The sequence below is a fragment of the Crocuta crocuta genome, unplaced genomic scaffold (genome assembly GCF_008692635.1).
Source record: "Crocuta crocuta isolate KB4526 unplaced genomic scaffold, BGI_CrCroc_1.0 scaffold978, whole genome shotgun sequence".
Lineage (NCBI taxonomy): Eukaryota > Metazoa > Chordata > Mammalia > Carnivora > Hyaenidae > Crocuta > Crocuta crocuta.
This window is the reverse complement of record NW_027530876.1, coordinates 438007-438210: the sequence shown is the minus strand read 5'-3', so window position 1 is coordinate 438210 and position 204 is coordinate 438007. Positions and strand designations below refer to the sequence as shown.

The following is a 204-nucleotide window of genomic DNA, read 5'->3' as shown; positions in this document are numbered from 1 at the left end:
CCCGGCCCACAGGTGGCCGAGGGGGCCCACTGAGTGAGGACTGGCAGCAACCTACTTCCCAGGCTGAGTCCCTGCACTCCAGGGCTGAAGCCAGCTGAGGGGGCAGTGGACAGGACAGCCCAGTTCTCAGGTCGAGCACTATCACACACCCCGCGTACCCTAGGGCACCATGACACTTTTGGAACATTCTCTGGCTTCCTGCTT

At 62.3% G+C, this 204-nt stretch overlaps 1 protein-coding gene across 1 annotated transcript in view; it reads right to left on the bottom strand.

Annotated features, from left to right (window-relative positions):
• SRPK3 (SRSF protein kinase 3) overlaps positions 1-204 on the bottom strand; it is a gene marked incomplete at its 3' end in the record, with an annotated part of 4485 nt that overhangs the window by 3847 nt on the left and 434 nt on the right. The gene's annotated exons all lie outside the window — the stretch shown is intronic.